This window comes from Euprymna scolopes, chromosome 18 (genome assembly GCF_053919585.1).
Source record: "Euprymna scolopes isolate OS-2025 chromosome 18, ASM5391958v1, whole genome shotgun sequence".
Classification (NCBI taxonomy): domain Eukaryota; kingdom Metazoa; phylum Mollusca; class Cephalopoda; order Sepiida; family Sepiolidae; genus Euprymna; species Euprymna scolopes.
The window spans coordinates 23,619,625-23,640,157 of record NC_136499.1 but is presented as its reverse complement, the minus strand read 5'-3'; the positions used below and the strand labels follow the sequence as shown (position 1 = coordinate 23,640,157).

The 20,533-nt window shown below is 33.4% G+C and overlaps 1 protein-coding gene across 7 annotated transcripts in view; it reads right to left on the bottom strand.

Moving 5' to 3' along the window:
* Positions 1 to 20,533, bottom strand: part of LOC145297523 (uncharacterized) — a 609,211-nt gene that overhangs the window by 105,087 nt on the left and 483,591 nt on the right. The window contains exon 1 of one of the 7 annotated variants that reach the window (XM_080143433.1): positions 12,247 to 12,378. The exons of the other annotated variants lie outside the window; for them this stretch is intronic. The gene's annotated coding sequence lies outside the window, so the exon portion shown is untranslated. Of the gene's footprint in view, positions 1 to 12,246; positions 12,379 to 20,533 lie in introns of those variants that run through there. 7 annotated transcript variants of the gene reach the window in all.

Genomic DNA, 20,533 nt, shown 5'->3' with positions numbered 1-20,533 from the left:
TTTATTTTGATTTAGCTTATTGCCATAAGGACACATTTCAAGTGTGCTTTTTCCATGGCCGTCATAAAAATATGATGATCATAACTTTTCTTAATTTTACATGCATAATACTAACTGGATTTTAAATGCAAATTATTCATCACTTATTAATATATTAGCAGGTAGACCTGACATTATCTTGGATTGAATTAGAATTGTCATCGAAATTGGTGACAGTTCATTTTTTAATCAAATCAATTGATTGCATGCTCTAGTTAGCCCCCCCCCCCGCAGTGTACAGGGAGGAAGCTTAACATGCCTTCCACAGTGTCTTATTGCACAATACATTGTAGTCTACATTGCACTGTATTCACATTGAATGCACCTCTGTCTTATCAAAGAACCTACTGTTGATTTTATACACCGGCCTTTCTGTCTGTGCGGTGATAAAACTTCTCAAATGCACTTGTGATGTTAGGTTGTATAACAGTGTTAACTTTGGTCAAAACCAGACTTTCTTCTTTAATCGGATTTTTCGGATCATCAATACTTATCAGATGCATTCCAATATAAAACCTATGCACGGACAATCACACACACATGAAGTACTTTCGTGTGAAAATTTAAAGAATCAACTCAGTTGTTTCAGAGTCCATAGGGAAGGCACTCACAAAGTTCGTTTTATGTAATAGTAAATAGACACAAGATAGTAAAACCATTTGTAGTTTAAACAGATTTTTTTTCTCAACCGCGACTTAACTATTACCGTTGGTTAATGGCAATTCAACCCTTTCAAATTTGAACTGTTTGCTCATCATTTTGAGAGATGAGATGTTATGCTTAATATTTTAGTATGAAAGAGTGGTTCCTATTCTAGTTTGTTTGGGAAGCAAATCATCTGCAAGCAGTAAATTCTATTTAACCCACAAATGGGACCGTCACATACTACCACTTCGGCTTAAAATGAACCTGAAAGTAATAAGAACCAAGAGGTTACTCAGCACTTCTCAAAGCTCCAAAATTGGGGCCTCACCAGTGAACAGAGGCTAGTAAAAATAGAAACGACGAGAAAGATGAATTGAAAGGTAGGAGTAGTGGAGCATGGAGCACACCTTGGTCAAGGGATGCCAAGACTTTACAGTATTATGTCCAAAACAAATAATAGCAGGGATCTTGGGAGATCCTACAACTCAGGCTGAGAGTGGACCTGTGAGTGAGCAATAGTAACTACACACTACGGCATAATAACGTTGACACACCAGTTCTCGCTAGATCACAGAAGTTAAACAACGTTAAGCATGGTGGGTACCAGATGGAGAAAGGGGCAGAGAAAGAAAAAGGCAAGGAAAGAAAGGAAGAGAGAAAGGAGAGAGAAGGAGATAGACAGGCGGAGAGAGAGAGAGAGAGAGAGAGAGAGAGAGACAGAGACAGAGACAGAAAAAGAAATCATTATAAATATATATTTATAGAGAAACTATCATTTTACTAAATTACAATGCTGTATATTTTTATTGGAGGAAAATGGCCATAAACACGGCCACGATAGCCGTGCCATAAATCAGGAGTTTTCATTGAAAAGAAATTAAGAATGAACCAAACATATTTCATGAACATTTACACACACACACACACACACACACACACACACACACGAAAGTAAAGCAGAAATATTGGTAGTTGTACAGTTTAGTCAAGACATTAAAAAATGAAAATACCAAAAAAAAAAGTTATATTGTACGAGGGAAGGAGAGGGGGAATTAAAAACATGGCTGCTTTAAGTCTTGCACGAGAACCTTTAGGGTATTACATTTGTGACATTTATTAAATACTAGCGGAGGGAGGTGAGTCATAAAATACGCTTAAAAATGATATTTTAATTCATCCAGATTTCGTATATATCATTATAGAGTCGTGATTTCAAAAGTAAAAAAAAAAAAAAAAAAAGTATTTGGGTGCCATCAGCTGGAATCAAAACCGAAAACAAAACTGTAGCGTTCAAAGCTGGTGACGTTACCACTGTACAAACGTGACACGCATATGAACTGATTAAAAATTAAGATAAATGTAAAAAATGTATAATGATGTTTTTCAATTCTAACCTATTTTTGATCTCCTAAAAACTATTTTAACCGGCTAAAGACCCATAAAAGAACGGTCCATAAAAAATCCAATCATTTGAGGCGCCGCTTTGCGACTTTTAGTTTCGGATGAGATAGAGTTTGAAAATATGGAGACAGACATAGTGAGTTTTAAAAATTAGATTTTTCTACCAATATTCCATATAATTTTCCATCTTTTATACGATTTTTAAAAGTTCTTGTGCAATGCTTATGCCAGCTAAGTTTATTTTTTATATTAATATTTTGTTTCATTTTCAATTTTTGAGCAATTATTGAAGGTCAAAATGGCTCTAAGGAACCACCATTGTTTTTTTTATTCTAACTCAACAGACCTCACACAACTCTTTCGCGGTAAATAAATGTTTTAATCTAAGTGAACATACACACACACAGCTAGGTTAAAAGAGTAACTTATCTTGCCTTTGGTAACATTTATTTTCTTGTATATTTTTGTACCTTTTTATTTTATTAGCTATTGTAAAAAAAAATTAAAAAAAATACCCAAACTTTTTAACAAGACTTGGTTCCTGTTCTTTAAATATCACATTTAAAAATGCTTAATATTATTTTCATTAAACAAAAGACAACTATAAATAATATAAAAAAAATATAAATATAAAATGCAAATAAAATCGCTTTCAAAAACATATCTGCAATGTATTGCAACAGTGTTCCGCCTCAGAAGTCCATCTTCCCAGGCATTACCCCATCCTTTCAGAGGGTGGGTAGGATAATTGCTTTCGCCTGAGGTGTCGACGTCGAAAACTACATGTATTATTTTCCCTCATCTAGATCGTCCATTTTTTCTTGGATGGGTGGGGGTGGGGGGTAGTTCCCATTAAAAATCGACACTGCCCACGTTACCCTTTTGGTGAGGCAAATAAACAGAGATACGAGAAGCGCACAGCTGGTAAACAATAATATTGTTAACTAGTGGCACCCGTATCTCGGCATTGCTCGGGAAAATTGAAAAAGTCGAAAATCGCACCCCCGGAAGTAAATTGACCGGAATTGTAAGCCACGATGTAAAAAAATATTTGCAAAAAAGAGATGCTTACTGACGTATATGGGTTTAGGGTTGAGTGGCTTTAGTTTTTACTTCCAAAATAAAGTTCTAGATAATTGGTAAAGTAACAATGAAAGAATATAGTAAAAGGAAAAAGAGGGAGAAGTGCAACACAAGAGAAAAGAACCGAAAACGAACATAACTGTTACCAAACGCAAGAAAGTTTACTTTTCTCACTACCTGTTTAATTTTCAAGTGTTTAGTGACCGTAAAATTTATTAACTATGCATTTAATATCATCACTTAATATTGAGGAGGGGAACTTAGATGCGGGGCTTAAAAAATACCTTAATTCGATTGGCAACTACTTCTCTTATCTTTTAAGCTTGAAATTCGCGACCAAATTAAAAAATTGTCAAAGTAAAAGTGATGACAAAAATATAATAAACCCTACAATCAGTAATAGCACGTGATACTCATCCAAGTAGAGTAAATTTTCTTGCGTTTGGTAACAGTTATTTGTCTTCTTTTTCACCACATTTTTTCATTGTGAGACAACTAAACATTTAAATTTTAAAACAAAGCCGATTTGTATTAATTCACCATTATGTATAAAATGCTATTTGAACTTTTCCATATAAGCAACTGAACATAGTCAGAAAACAAAATACTTAATACCCCCCCTTCTATGTTAAAAACTAGTTTCTACATAATGTTACCAATCTAAAAACTATTTTTAACATGGGAAGAGAAGACACCGTTAACTATTCTGTGCCCCCCCCTGTATAAAAGAATGCTCATATTTTTTAAAATCTTGATTATAAAAAATTGATTGATTTGTTTTACTACAAAAAAAAAAGAACAAGAAAAAACACTCGTACTACTACTACTACTACAATGATAATAATAATAATAATAATAATAATAATAATAATAATAGTAATAATAATAATAACAATAACAACAACGGCAAATTTATAGAATAACACACTCAGTTAAACGTCATCCCAAAACGAAATTGTACTTTTAAAGTGAATACGTGTGAAAACCTTGAAAAACACGGAAGAAAAACACAAAAAATTGTTATGATTTAAAGCGGGGGATCAATTGCGTAAATAAATTGACCATTTTGGAGCCACTCTAATTTTTTAGGAGTGTTCATTAATTCACCCCCCCCTACTAACCATAAGTTCCACTAGCAAGATCCTGAAACCATGTGTAATCGCTTAAGTACCCTCCGTTCACCCCAGAAATATATAAAAACAAACGCACATAAATACACGTTAGTTTCAGTTTTAGTATCAAGAAAAAGAAATTGAAGAATCGTTTTTAGGGTCGGAAATTAGGCTCATATTTTTCAAATTTCAAAAGATCGTCCCAACACATACGCACGTATGTATGTATAAAAGAGCAACTTCGTGACATCAGCACAGAACCGAAGATAGCACACATGGTTAACTAATATTCCTGGTGAACCAAGTGCAAAAGAGATCCAGAGAATTGCACTTAAGAGAACAACGAAGATACTAAAAAGAGCTCTCGGTTGGTTTCAATAAAAAGTAGGGTAATGTTGGCAGCTGGTTTGTCTGTCTCATACCCAGCGTTACAATCTTCAAAGGAAGAAAATAAAAAAAAAAAAAAGAATAAGAAAGAACTTTATAACAATAAATAATTAAAAGGGATAATCTTAACACTTTACTGCAGTTTCATGGAAAATCCGATTGTCAAAAGTATATCCTATATATTTGAATAGCGTCCTGGCGATTGAATTGATCGTTAAACTGCAGCAAAGCGCACCTGTAATTATTTAATGAAGGGGGAGGGGAGAAAGATGTACGTACACACAGAATGCAATTTTACTAAAAAATAGTGTCCATGACATGTGACACTTCCTGTTATCCGTAGGGGTGAGGTTCAATGTGTCCCCTTACATTCCAGATATGATACAAAATGCGAGTACCAACCAAAATAAATGGGGGAAAGATCCTCCAATATCCGCTTTTTTTTTCTTATGAAAAAGTCCTAAAAGTTTAATTTAGAAACAAAGAAAAAATGAAAACATAAAAAAAAACAAAAAAAAAAAACAAACAAAAAACCCAAAGAACAATGAAAAAAGTAATAAAGCAACAGAAAAAAAGGAAAAGAAAAGATAGAAATAAAGAGAAACACCCGCGTTTTTTTTTTGGATGTTTTTTAAATTCTGTTTTAAAAAAAATATCTTCGCGAACTAAATTGAAACGATTAGAAATATTTTAAGTAGGATAATTCACATCAAGTAAATATGGTAATCTGGTGACCGCGGAAGTGAAAGCTATTGACAAATAATGAAAAACAGACAGGAACAGTGATTGGACGAATGGATTAGAGTAGGACAGACATTTTTGAAGGTTTTGTGTCTCATTTTTTAAAGAAATCATTAAAAGTATCTGTTCTGATCGATCTTGACAAGTCATCCTTTCAGACATTACCTCATTGTAATGATTGCCTGAGGCACCCCTACCTGGGAATTCAGATGGGGTCCATCACAAAAAAATAAGAAAAACATCTGATGCTATCTCACTATAATTTGTCTGAGATGGGTATATTTGCTGATGACACCACACTCTATATAACAGGCACGAGGGGAGAACAAATAAACACATATATAAGACAACGGTAGAAATACTAGAGCAAGAGCTCTAATCTGTAGTGGAATGAGGACAAAAATGGATGGTAATTTCAAAACTGCCAAGACTAAGCTTGTTTCCTTCAATAATTACAAGAAACCTTCTCTACCAACAATAGCAATGGCCAAAGACACATTACCTGAAAGTACTTCTTTTAAACTCCTCGGTCTAACGTTCACAGGGAACAGGAGTTAGAACAGATACATTGAGAGCATTGCCAAGGCTGCTTCAAAGAAGGTGGGCTCTCTCTACCGTGCTAGAAAGTTACTTCACCTGAAAGTATCCTGTATCTCTATAAGGCCACTATTCGCCCATATACGGAGTATTGTTGTCACATTTGGGCTGGTGTATCTGCTACTGGTCTCATTTCCGGACAGGGTTCAAGAGTCGCCAACCTGATAGGTCCTAAACTGTTATCTAGGCTTCAATCTCTGTCTCACTGACGAAATGTTGCATCCTACCTGTTTTACAAGTATTAAACCCAACAAGCAGCAAAGTCCCACCCCTACACAGTAGAGATCCCTAGCTATAAGATGTCTACTCTAATAATTTCTTCCACAGAACTGTTAGACTTTAGAATTTCCTTCCGGGTTCCTGCTTTCCCAACTGTACTCACATGCAGAAGTTCAAGTGCAATGTAAACAGACATCTTGCTGCTCAACTCCCTACATAGCATCACTGCAACTTATGTCCCTGAGAGTAACGCTCTACATCAAAGTGGCACAGTGCCTTGTTCTGGGTGAAAATGTAAAAAAAAACAAAAAACAAAAAAAAACAAACAAAAAATTATATTTAATTGCAATTCATTATTGAGATGAGTATTATTTATTAATTTTATTTATTGCGGACTATTATCCTCATCTTTCACGACGTTTCGGCCAACTATTCCTCTGGCCTTCGTCAAGTGACTAAAAACGTGGTGAGACGACAACAACTATGTAAGGCAGTAATTGAAGTGGATGCAGTCAGGAGATTCAGAGTTCCTACCCCGAAGCGGTTACCACCTGACGAAGGCCAGAGGAATAATTGGCCGAAACGTTGTGAAAAAACTAAGAAAAAAAGATGGGGATAATAGTCCGCAATAAAATTAATAAAAAACAAACGTGTGTATAACTGTCATTGTGATCGGGCAGGTAAAACAAACACCTTAATTATCTACGTTCCCAAAGTAATCCCTTATTTTCATTCTGCATGAATGGATCAGAGGGATTGCAAATTGCATTGTTATGATGACTGAACTCCTGCATTCATAACTTGAAAGGTTCATCTTTTTGGTCCAGATATTGACAGTGTGAGACTCTAACAAAGCAACATCTGTCATGGACGTGAGCCAGAAGCAGAGATGCGTCATTGAATTCCAGACAAAAAGTGCATTGAGAATGAAGGTGACTATGTAGAAAAATAAATTCTGAACTACAAAAAAGGTCACTCGTTTTAATGATACCCCTTCCGTTTAATTAGCTTTTCAACTTTTTGAGTTAAAAAAAAAAATAGGCGTATTCCCTTTTGGAACCATGATGAGCTGATATTCTTTTGTAAAATTTACAATTTAAATAAATAGTTTTGCCTTCAGCAAAGTAAAAGTGAAAGCTATATTATCCACCGTCGAACAACGGATTCTTGAAACATGTCAAGACAAAACTGTTGAAATCTCAGTTCGAACATTATTACTGCAATCAAGACTAAAAAGATCAATTATTTCAATTACAGTAATTTAAATTAAATTAAAAAATAAAAATTATTTTACAATCATTGAAATAATGATATTGGGTACAAATATATATACGCAGCAAAGAATATTAAGAGATTGGTGGGCAGGGGGTAGGTAAACAAACAAAAAAATGATTCAGCAACAAGATTGCAGATTCCCCTCTCCCAAACTTTTTTTTTTTCTTTTTTTTAAAGAAAATTAAATCTTTGCTGTGCGATGATTAAGCAAACAAAAATACAAGTAAACATTGCACATCGATAAGAAAAAAAAAAAAAAAAAAAAAAAACGTTAAGAGAAGTCACATTATTATTGTTATGAATATATTTAAAAGAATATTGAGCACTTCGTATTTGTGCGAGTTACTGTTTTGATATTTAAGCTGTTACGGAAAATTGTTTTTATGTACACTGGACAAGTATAATTACAAGTCGAGAAAACAACCATTTTTGAAGTCGTCCTGACGAGGACGTGGTTTTAACCGACCATCTGTCCGAAATATTAGCATGTCCAGTGTCACGACCGTGTAATTTTTTTTTTTTTATATTAATAAAACTATATCTTTGTTTTATTTTATTGAGCACTTTTAATAATCTTGTTAGATACATTAGTTATCACTCTTGAATAATATGTATATATATATATATATATATATATGATATTTTTCCCCGACTCCGATCCAATTATCGACTCCGATTCTTTATAAATCACTAATTATTTAACTATAAGATTGTTATTTTCCCAGATTTTCGTAAAAACTCATGTTAAATATGCGGATATTTTACTAAACGTGAAAATACACTTGTGGAGATGATCTATCGACTTCAGCTTTTCTGGTAATTTAAAATCAATAAATATTCATTATTTTTTCCTTATTTTAACAGCAATAGAATTTTTTACTTTAAACAAAATCAAATAAAAAAAGACAATTAAAAAGATCGTTTTGGCAGCGGAAAATAGGCATCAATATTTCCTATTCTGATACCCCCAAATCTTTCGATTTTTTTCGATTCCCGAGTCCGATTTATCGTCCCAACACACATTATATATATATATATATATATATATATATATATATATATATATATATAGATAGATAGAGAGAGAGAGAGAATTTCACGTGTTTAGACCCAAAATTGGCGGGCGAGTTTGGTAGAGTCTGCAAAGATCAAATCTTTTTAACTTTAACCCCTTGGCAGCCAAATTTTCGACCAAAAATCGATTAAAAAGCTTGCTGCATACCTAAATACACTTTATGTAAAATTTCAAATGTTTAGACAAAATATTGGCCGAGTAATTTGGTAGAGACCGCAGAGGTCAATTATTTTTAAACTTTGACCCTAATCTTGACCCATTAACGTTTATTGTTTTGGATTCAAATCAAATTAAAAAGTTTGATCCATGTCCAAGTAACCTGCATCTAAAATTTCAAGTGTTTAGACTCAAAATTGGCGGAGGAGTTTGGTAGAGTTTTCAAAGGTTAAATCGTTGAACTTTGATCCCTTGACAGCCAAATTTCTGGCAGAAAATCGATTAAAAAGATTTTCCCAAACCTCAATACCCCTTATCTTAAATCTCGAGTCTGTAGACTGAAAATTGACAGAGTAGTTTAGTTTGGCAGGGAAATGTACACACAGACACACACACACACACATATATATATATATATATATATATATATATATATATATATATATATATATACACACGCACAAACAAACAATCACACAAGGAAAAATCCACAGTACAAAATATATACTAATGTATATAAATTTAATCTTCCATTCAGGAAATTACATCAATAGGGATAAGAAATGTAGATGCTCTTTATACCTAGGTATTTCGAAACCTAATGCTTCTCATCGGAAGAGAGGGGATGCTAGGTAACAGATAAGAAATGCACATCAGGAACGAAATATCGGAGTATATAAGAGAGCGTATAGAGGTGGATGGAGGAAAGCTGGATGGCTATTGCGATGAAAGTGGTATAAGCCAAACGGATTATCACATATTGGATATAAGAGACATGGAATGAGATTAGGGGGGAGGGTGCCATGATACGTTAGGAGGTATGTTCAATACACATGACATACGAGAATAGCTCCACCTTACATGTTGAGCCTTTTATCCCGATAAGTCTCATAATTCTTCTTGGTTCCCCTAGTGGAACCTTTAGATACGAAAAACTGTTTACGAAACGTGATGTGAATCTTTTTTTCCTTTCTTCCTTGCATACGAAAAATTTGCAGGATATGAATGACAAAAAAGAGAAATTTTCAAGCACTCTATTGTTCGATTTTTTTTTTAATCAGCGTTTTATTCGCCTTTTTAGTAATTTTCTCGAAATATTTGCGTTGAGTTTTATCTGGAAAACATTTTTTTTAACTTGAAAATTTATTTCTCCACTTACCCCTACCCCCTCATAAATTAAAATTATTTATAAAATTGTAAAATTAAAATGTACGCATTACAATTTTTAGCATATTTGAAGAAAATAAAATAAATTTCAGAAAGTGTAAAGTTTTAATTTTCATCGTATATCCTTTTAAATTTTTGGAAACAGTGGAGACATTATTTTCCTTAAACAAAAGTAATGCCTTCTATTTTTTTAAAAAATTCCGCTCGAATGTATCAGAGGGGATTACAAATTGCATTGTAATGACTGAACTTATGCATTTATGAACTAAAAGTTTCATCTTTCTGTTGCAGATATTGACGGTGTGAGACTAAGAATGCAACCCGTCATGGACGTGCGCCAGAAACAGAGATGCGTCATTGAATTACTGGCAAAAATGTATTGAGAATGGTGGTGACTATGTAGAAAAATAAATTCTGGAGCACAAAAGGTCACTCGTTTTAACAGTACTGCTCCTGTCTTTGTAATTCTTTAACTATTTAAGTTAAAAATATAGACATGGCTTTACTTTTGGAACGATCCTCGTATTTAAAAACTTTTTTTCTTATAAAAAAAAAATATTCAAATGGAGAAACAGTAACTTATTTTAAGTTTATAATTTCATAAATTCATATTTTAATTGAAAATTATTTCTTAGTATTATTAGAAAAAAAGAAAAAAAAAAGAAAACGATTTGAAAAAGATTGTCATAATTAACAGACTACACGATTACAATTCCCAAAGATGTCTTTGTTATGCGACTCGGTTGGGTTTCATTACAAAATTGACAGCAACATTTTTTCCAAAAAGAATATTTCAACTCTGCGCTCTACATTCTACAGGTAGGACGACCAAATAGTAAAACTTTGAAGACCTATAGTACCAAAGAATCGGGGAATTAGACAACTTGTCTTTTCAAGAAATTCCTTTTCAAGTCACACTAACAATAAATCAAAGAAAAATTAAAAACTGCTAGGTTTGTTAAGGTCCTCAGAAGAAGTCTATCCCGAACCCCTCTTTTAGTGTAGGTACGTTCCGCATTAAGCGGACATTGTGTTATATCCAGTCCTTTTGGGGAAGCACTTAAAGAGAACAACTTTTGAACTACATTATAAACGGATCATAATTTGGTACGAACTTTATTAAATAACTATTATTTAATATTAGAAAAATGTTTTTTTTTTAATTTAATAAAAAAAAGAACTGCATATTACAACAAAAAGAACTGTATTATTATATTGTATATTACAAAAAAGTTCGTCTAAAATTTTTTTAAGAAAACCGACTCGAGCAATAAACCTATCATTTAAACAAAAAATAGTGTTTTTGTTTTTCCAGTAAAAAATAAATAAGTAAATAAAAAATAAACAGCAGAACCCTCCATTCCCACCCGAAAAAATTTGAATATCTTCAACAAGTTCCGCGTAATTAAAAGAATCAACACGAATCGTATAATAATTGGGTGGAGGAGGGGGGGGAATCTATTAACGCTTCAAAAGATGAGGACTTTCCGGCAAATCTTAAAAAAAAAAAAAAATAAATAAATAAAAAAATTGTAAATAAAAGTCACTTCAGATTTCAGATCGAAAATGTTTTGGGTTTTATTCTCTATCCATTAACTTTGATGCGCATTCTGTTTACGGAAACATTCCATTTGTATGAGATTTAATTATATTACGATATAAACATAAGTTCCATAACAATTTAACCCAAAACCAAAACTTCATTGGAAAAATATTGAATCGATTTCTCAAGTTAACCTACGATTTTAATTAGAATTTAACCTGTAACCAAACTTCACTACTTATTATGTGTGTGTGTGTATGTGTGTGCGCTTAAAATGTGCTTTTTAATATAATAAAAAAGATATCTTACATCTAAGAAGGCATCGGTAACTGTATACAAGAGCAAATCGAGCACTCTGAACAGACCGAAAATCAGATTATTATAGCCATTAATGTGTGTGTGTGTGTGTGTGTGTGTGTGTGTGTGTGTGTGTGTGTGTGTGTGTGTGTAGCAGTTTTTTCTCTTAGGCATATTTCATTAACTAAAATTGACGTTTTTTTGTTTATTAATTTTAGTTTTGAGCCCTTCCAACTTCTGAATAACGGTCTTCAATTCTGGCAGGAACTGGCTGATGTAATCGCCATATTTATCCTAAGTCCGAGTACTATTTTATGATATATATATATATATATGTGTGTGTGTGTGTGTATTTTATTTAATCAAATGTGAGTTTGATAGAGAAATTGTGATGCAAAAAAAAAAAAAAATTCATGAAGTTGAAAATTGAAACGAAGTCAGTTAACCGAAAAAGGTAAAGAGATTGTTATCAAAGATTAAACTCCAAATAATAATAAAAAAAAACTCACCATTTTATTAAAAATGAAGAAAATGTGATCTTGAAGAGGAAGTCTGAAGAATGGGATGAAAAAAACACCAGGTAATGTAATAACCATCTCAATGATAATGCCTTTTTGTTCGGGATTTTTTTTTTTTTTTTTTTTTTACATTTTTTTTTATAATACTCCAAAAGGTAGAAAATGTCCAATCCCTACTTCCACAGTAAATCCAAGATACCTCTTTTGTCCCCCTTTCTCCATTGTTATTATTCGTTTGTTTAAACTCCCCTCTTTTTTTTTTTTTTATTATTATTATTTTGCGGCGTTTTTCGTCTTTCGTAGACAGAGGAGGTTAGCCCCGTGGTGCCTTGATGGAGACAGACCGCTGATCATTATCATTCAACTGAACAGGTAACAAAACAACAACAAAAAAAAACTTTTCTTTTTCTTTAAAGAAACCCATTGGCTCACATCAAAAAGGCAGGTGTGAAAATGTAAGAATGAGTAAGTCAAAGTGACTAGGAAAAAAAAAAAAGAAAAAAAAAGCGAAGGACATCAGGAGGAGACGGTGAAAAAAAAAAAGACCTGGTCTACCGTATTCTTTGATTTTGAGGAGAGTTGGCCAGGCGTTCCATTGATTTGCTAGAGAAGCGCCAGGTAGAGGAGTCGATAAAATTCTATTTATAGAAAAGCGTTTGTGTTGTTTGAAACAGGTTGGTTTATTATTAACAGATGTGAGTGTTGTCAAGCTGCCGGCATTTGCTTTCCTTCTTTCGGCTTATCTCTCCCCCGTGTGTATGTGTGTGTGTGGAAGGCCGCCACCAAACTGACTGTGGTGATTGTGTTCTTGGGCCAGCAGCGTGACAGACACCACTACCACCTCCAGGAGAAACCAGGTAAAAGAAGGTGGCGCCACACACACACTTTTCATTTACCTGTCGTTATTCTGGTGGAAAAAAAGAGGAAGCCAAGCCTCTCCCCCTTTCTCCCCATTAACCCGGCCGACAGCAACCCGCGGCCAATACAACAACCTTCATCCCAAACAGAAATCGAAACAATAGATCTCAGGTGATGTTTCTTTCTCCCGACGTCGGTCAGTGCGTCACACTTTCGTCGGTCACGTTTAAGTTTGAAGTGGCGTTTCTATTGCTAAACGCATCGTAAGAATTCTTTCTTTACTGCGTGCATCATGTGTGCCATCGTTTCTTCGAATGTCCGATGAGAGAGAGAGAAAGAGAGAGAGAGAAAGAAAGCGAGAGAGAGAGAAAGCGAGAGAGCGCGCGCGAGAGAGAGAGGTCTACAGGTGAGCCAAGTTTTTGTTTCCTTTTTCTTTTTACCCGGCTATTCCAAACATCTGATGTTTCTTTCTAGTGTTTTTTTCCATTTATTTTTTCTCCTTTTACTTGGGTGATGGGCGGGGAGCTTTGCAGGAAGCAGACAAGTCAACCGTCTCTTGGGAAGAGGGTGGGGGTGGGCGAGCGAGAGAGGAAAAGAACGCAGTCGCTGCTGCTGATGATGCACGAAATGTTCTGCCTCTCCCACCCCCTCTCTCGATCGATGGACGGAGACAGAGGTAACTCATTCACTGGTGGTGCACACTAGAGAGGATCCAAACCTAATCGGTGTTTGAAACTTAAAACAAGAGGAACAGAAAGAGAAAGAAAGGAGATGAAGGGGAAAAAAATGTAACAAACATTTTTTTTTTGGGGGGGGGGGGAGGAAGAAACGAGGAAAAAGAGAAAGAGAAAGTAAAATGAAAAAAAAAAAGAAAAAAAAAGATGGAAAGAATAAAGGAGAAATAGAAAAAGAATATAAAAACAATTTATTCAAGTATCCCACCAGTCCCACCACGATCTTCAATTGTCTGTTATGGTCAGCAGCCTCCACTGAATAGAATCTGGTGGTGTCAAAACCGGAGTACCCTATGAGCATCGAACTCAAAGCCGGCGAAATAACAATACCATCTTTCTCTTATCTACTAAAGTGAACCGGATTTAGCACAAGACCACACAAAGAGAATAACAACTTAATAGCAACTATATATATATATATATATATATATATATATATATATATATATATATATATATATATATATATATATATATATATGTTATAAAATTGACGAATTCTCACGAGAATGAAACGCGGAATATTCTGTGTAGCTTAACTGCCATATATATTTTCGTAACTTACTAACTAGCTCTACCTATGTATTGAGCAGTGTTGAAATAAATAGTGAAAGTTTACGCATAAAATTATATCTTCGTATATTAATTTACGTGATCAAATGAGATCTCTCAGTTGTCTCCTACTTCTACTGCAGTATAAGTCAGTTTGCAGTGGGCATCAAGACACCCCCATCTGGGCGGGCGCAAAAATAGCCATGTTTAGACCCGACGGCATTCCTTAGTGAGGGCGTCTTAGGAAAGAGATAAACCCATTTGCCTCATTTCGAGATAGACCATAACCAACCATAACGGATACTACACTCTGATTTTAGCCATGTATTAACGGATATGGAATCTAATAAAATTCCAGATCCTTCAAATACATGTGTATGTGATTATTCTATACTGGCTCTCATAAACGGTGTTTCTCTTTGCCAGCTTCTCAGAAATTATTCTAGAAACGGATTTTATATATATATATATATATATATATATATATATATATATATATATATTCCCCAGGTTATCATTTTTCAGAAGTGACCAATGCAGTTTTAACGGGGTTAATGCAAGAGTGTTCAATACCAAAATAGAGCAAAACATACTTTTTATTTGTTTTACACAAGCATTAATATGTCGCTACACATTCATGCGCAAGCTTCGGTCAGCCGTAGTAACTAAAATGAGAGCCAATTAAAAAAAAAACACATTACTCATACAAAACACCATAATCTTTACGAACTATACTTTTGTATAAGCAATATCGCCTGAAGAACTCTCTAGTTACTTATAATTGGCTGACCGAAACACACTTATGAATGTGTAGCGACATATTAATACTTATATCAAATAACAACAACGAAAAAATGTGTATACATACACATTACACATTATATACATGTGTGTGTTTGATTTTTTTTATTTTTATATTAGCTCTCATTAACACGAGTGTTAATGTGACGGACTGACAACTTCCCAGGGATGTATGGATATATATATATATATATATATATATATATATATATATATATATATATATATATATATATATATACACACACACACACAGAAAGAGAGGGAAATTCCATTGTAATCATTATTTAAACATGTGGGGGAGGATTACTTAAAAAATTGCAAGCAAAGGCTTTAATGAAATTAAAAGCATAAAATTCAATAATATTTTAAAAAATTTAGTCGTTTTAAGAAACCACTCTAAAATTGTGTCATTTGCGATTAAGCTAGACAGAGAATGTGCGAAAACAATGTTTTGGGTCGTTTTTGATTATTTTTTGAGTTCGGTGTTTTGCACTTATTAAAAGGTGCCAAGTGCGTGTGTTGGTCATGAACTCATCTGGACAACGAAATAGAAGGAGGATCTTTTGTGTTCGTGTGTCCGTGCTGAATGGTGGTTTTCCTATTATAGAAGAAAGCTTAGCGACACCTTGGCTGGCTCTGGCTCTCTGGTTGACTCTCTCTCTCTCTCTCTCTCGCTTTTTTTTTTTTTCTTTAAGTTTTGGAGAGATGATGGGTTGGGATAGTTTCCTTTCAGCATTGACGGACATAAATTCTACAATACACCCTACCTACCTTCACCCCAAGTTTTAAATTAAGCTAAAACTAAATTTGATATTTTTGTTTGTTTTTCTGGTCGACTTTCATAACTGATGACAAAAAGAAAAGAAAAAAAGTCGTTCCAAATTTGAAAAATTACATAAAGAAATTCCTGTGTTTATTTCCGTTCTATTAGGATAAATGGAAACCCCACAGGTGTTGGTGACTTCAGATTCTTAATAAATTGCTGTAACTTCGTTCTCGCCACTTTACATCGGTGCCAAAATCATCAGAGCCTGGGTGATTTCTGAAATAAATTCATCCCTGCTGATTGCGGCATGATGCTGGTCATGTGCAGTTCTAGGAGGTTCACCCTCCCAGGCTTTGTCTTCTTTTTGAGAAAGGGTTAGTTTATTGCTAATCGCCTGGGGGCGCCCTTCGAGGAATACCGACGGGTCTGTCCACGCGTTTTTTTTATATTTGTTTATTTTTATTTATTTATTTTGCATATAAGAGTACTTTCCTCCTCCTCCTCCTCGGGATCCCACTTTTCCGACTCTTGTGTCACATTTCTCACCGTACGAAATTGATAAATACCCATTTCATTTTACCACACACACACACACACACACACACACACACACACACACACACACACACACACACACACACACACACACACTTAGCCTTTCCAATTCGTATCGTTTAATTAAATATATTAAATAGTAATTAAAAATTACATATAATTGGAAACCCACTGTTTAAAAATCACTCCATATTAAGAATTTAAGATTTAACGGTTGAAAGACCAGACGAGTGTAAAATTGATAAACATTTCTATTAAGAGAGAAATTACAAGAAAAACGGGATATTTTTCAAATGGTAATTTCTTAAAAATAACTCTTCTGAAGTTTTTTTCAATAATACATTCCACAGATGCTAAAAATGTTGTCCGTGCAAATCGAAATAACTAAGTCATGCGCAATAAAATTCATAACCTCAAATTTCCCGCTTTTCTAGCGACCACTCCATTCTACAACGGCCGTTTCTCGGATGATAACAACTAACTTGAGAATCGTCAGCAGCACGGCACGGATGTAGTGAGATCGCATACATACGTACACATAAAGCATACATATACACACGTGTCGTACATGAGCGAACGTGGAAATAGATTGGCATTCTCCCTTTTATCTTATCAGTGTAAAATATTTTAGAAAGCCCCCCCCCCCCCACGTCTCTTTTGTCAGTTACTTATGACTTTTTTTTTTTTTTGTCTGGCTTTCTTACCTCCTCCTCATCCCCCATCTCGTCTTGTAATTCACACCCACTTTTTTCTCTCTCTCTCTCTCAGCTTAACCACGCCCCCCATGGAACAGTTCATTTCATTTACCGTAGGGGGAAAAAACGATTTAGCCAAAATGAGAGGTGAAACTCATGAAAAACAAGAAGGAAGTTGAGAAATTAAAGTTCAAACTGTCCACTTATATACATGAAGGAAGAGGATGGGGCAACACACACAACTAATAAACTTGTGACATTCCGTCAATAATGGTACACCCCCCCCCCACACACACAAAATAAACATTTTTTTGGTTGTTGTTTTTAAACATAGACGCGTTCGAAAATTCACGCTTTCATTGATTTTACGAACACGAACTTAGCATTTTCTTTTAAACTCAAGCCATTTTTTTTTTTTTATTATTATAAAGGGATTGAATTTCGCAAAATCACGATATAGTAAACAATGACACGCCGGCATTTTTAATCTTAATACATCCAAAAGTTTCAGGCACGTGTTAAACTTCGTCAAAGATAGAAACTTTTTTTTTATTTATTTTTTTTTTTACGGGGAGGGGAGTCACCGCTTATCAAGGCCCAAAAGCCATTCAATGATAAGGGTTAATTCGTGTACGATGACGGAAATTGAGTAGAAATTGACTGTTTAAAGGAGCGGCCCAACAAGAATTTGTTTGCATTGGACTTGAACCATGTTATAGTCAGCCGGAAAATCTAGCGGTTCCACAACCGGGTAGTTCTAGGAAAGAAGCGTTGTTCATGAGACTTCAGGTTTTAATTTTCTTTAAGGATCTATAGGGACTGGGAAAATTCACCACATAATTATCCCACCCTATATGTAACACGATGTAACTTTATTATAAATTAATATTATCAGTATAACTTTTGTACCATTTAAAAAAAAAAGGGCAAAATAAACGAGTAATAATTTAAACAAATTTTTTTTCATCGAACGAAAATAATGAAATTGCGAGACGAAAATCGTGTTTAGATGATTGGCGTAGTAGACATTCCGAACGTGAAAACATACCCGTGTTTAATAAATCTAGCAAAAATCAACTAATGGTCAGAAATTTCCGATACTTATACATTTTAGAATGAAATTACATATAAAATGCAGTTTCCGTAAAATATACGAGGGAAAATATTTTTTTTAGTGCGTGCTCCCCCTATTTATTTTTTCGAAATTTGAACAAAATATATTTAAAGATATCGACATTTCTATTTATTATGAAACAAAAGTTCAAATAAGTAAAACATTTGTTTTAAAATTTAAATACACGTATTGAACAAAAAATTACCTTGAAGTTGCAATTAAAAAAAATGATATAAATTTAATATTGTTTTTTTTTTTAATAGTGTTTTTTTCGAATTAATATATACTATAATCAGTTGAACTGCCAAGAAAAAGAAACTTCCTAAAAATGAATTTTTAAAAAATTAACATTCCATTATTTCAAAATATTCCGTTACAACATAGATTATTAATTAATTTTGTTTAAATTTTTTATTTAAATATTAAGTTTTAATATAAACATGACTCTTGTCAGTTATTTTATCGCCAGATTAAAACCAATTTGAAAATATTATTGTACAAATATTATGCATTTTGTAGGCTCCCCACCCTCATTTTGTTTGTCACTTTTTGCCGAACAAAATATGGAAGCCCCTAGGTAACCAAATGAACATTCAGTAAAACCGTATTTAATATACAAATGTTTATAATATTAGTAATCGTTAAACTGTGTAAATCTTAAAACCTAACAAAATTATAACAAAGATTAATTATTAATTGCAGTTTGAAGATAAACAAAGGTTTTAAATAGGCACCGCCAAAACTGGGGGGGGGGCAGGTAAGTACTTTTTGAAAAATCTACCAAAAATCAGGTAATTATCCAATCAATACGAAATTTTCAGCGATTATTAAGAGAAGAATGAACTTTATAACAGTGTACTTATTTTTCATAAACGATATTTATATATATATATTTTTTTGCTTACAACCCCCCCCCTTGTTTTGAGGGGGTTCCAAATATGCTTAAAATAATCATCTGAAACTGAACAAAACATATTGTGTTGTTGTAAGGGACAGGATTATAGATTTAAAAAAAAAAAAAAAAAATTGTTTGCATACCTTATTTTGACGTCTGAATATCAGAACTTCGATTGTGTTTAATTATCCCACTTTTGAGTTTTGAAGTGTGAAATTCGGTGAATATGTTAAGTAAAATAATTAATTTAAGTTAAGCAAAACAAAAAAAAATGTTTTTTTTTAATATTTATACGAAAAAAGCCATTTTAAAATCCTTGATAAATAAATTATTTTTTTTTTTTTAGCGAGCCGAATAATGCATGACCATTATTAAACAGGGCATGCTTTGAAGAATCGATACAAAAAAAAAAAATAAATAATTCGATAAATATTGTGCCCTTTGTGTTAAAAATAGCATCATTTTTTCGATCCCGTTTGAAAACGTTTGCCACCTTTCGACTACGGTGGACCAAACGCGCTGAAATAATTTTTTTTTTTATTCTGCTTTAAATTGCCACCCCCCCATTTTGGGGAGCCTGGCCCCCACACACATGCACATTAAAAACCAAACTCATACAAATAGTCATCCATCTGGTACTGGCCAGCCTCAGCGTTAATAATACATTGAAATTTTCGTCACTGAAAAATAAGTTTTTTTGGCCTGTTTGGTCTTCCATAGTTTGCTTTTTATCAAGTACAAACGTAAACATTGTCTTGATCGACGCGAAGTAACTGGGTTGCCTATATGAATAAGTGGAATTATTTGAAATCCAGGTACTTATAATATTTTTGCATATTCTCATAGAAAATCACCCTAAATCTTAGTTAGACAACAAATAAATAAATTAATTATTTCAAAAACCTTTTTTTTTTTTTTTTTCTTTTTTTTTTTTAAATATTTATGTACGTTTTTTTTTGCAAGACAAAAAATATCAATTGCTAACTTTTTGGGAAAATTTAACATTTAAAATTTAATTAAAAATAGTAGAAAAAGTTTTACATTATTCTGTTTTCTATATGATAAAATTCAGAGTTTTATCTTTCTGGAAAAAAAAAGTTACTCAGAAATAATGGATTTTAATAAATGTAATTTCGTCTTAAAAAACGACAACTTGATTTTTCGGCCATTTTTGGCGGTGTCTAGTTTTAAAAAAAATCATTAAGTCGCTTCTGCTTTTCCATAGTGCGTATAGTTAACACAAATCTGACGTCACGGAAACATGCGGTCCATTTTTCCCTCGTGGGTAAGTAAATAAACACGTTC